The sequence below is a fragment of the Chrysochloris asiatica genome, unplaced genomic scaffold, assembly GCF_000296735.1.
Source record: "Chrysochloris asiatica unplaced genomic scaffold, ChrAsi1.0 scaffold00004, whole genome shotgun sequence".
Classification (NCBI taxonomy): Eukaryota; Metazoa; Chordata; class Mammalia; order Afrosoricida; family Chrysochloridae; genus Chrysochloris; species Chrysochloris asiatica.
In genome coordinates this window covers 16,750,237-16,750,874 of record NW_006408522.1, presented here as the reverse complement: position 1 = coordinate 16,750,874, position 638 = coordinate 16,750,237, and positions in this window count along the sequence as shown.

Below are 638 nucleotides of genomic sequence, written 5' to 3'. Positions count from 1 at the left end.
CGGCCAGCATGATGTCATCACAAGCATCTTCTAAGTTTTGGAGTTGTTTCTTTTTTACTTCTATTTCTTCCTTGAGCTCTATGATCCTACTTGTATTCCAGGCAAATTTGTTGATCTTTTGCTGGTCTTCAAAAGTAACATTGGCATCTTCCACAGCCACCTTCTTCATGGTGGCCGCCATCTTGGGACTCCAAAGTATGTCTAATAATATACTGTGTTTGAGGCATCCAAATAATTGATTATAGCTATTTAGTATAGATTTTTATAATATTTGAATACCTACAAATATAGAGTTGTCTCGCATAACCCAAATTTGAATCTAAGTGGAAGTTTACTGGATATTAGATTATCAATAAACTATAGGAAACAAAACACATGCATTTTCTAGGTTTGCTATTGTTAAAAAGTACTGTTGAGTCGGATCCAACCCATAGCGACCCTATACAGGGTTTCTGAGGAGCGACTGGTGAGCTTGAGCCACCGACCTTGTAGATAATTTTATAGGTGGCAACCTAGAAAAATGTAAAGATTAGGTAAAAACTGAATGAAATTATTTATAATTATTTCCAGTTTCATCTTTCTCCTTGTTGTTGTTGTTAGGTTCCATCGAGTTGTTACTGACTCATAGTGACCCTATG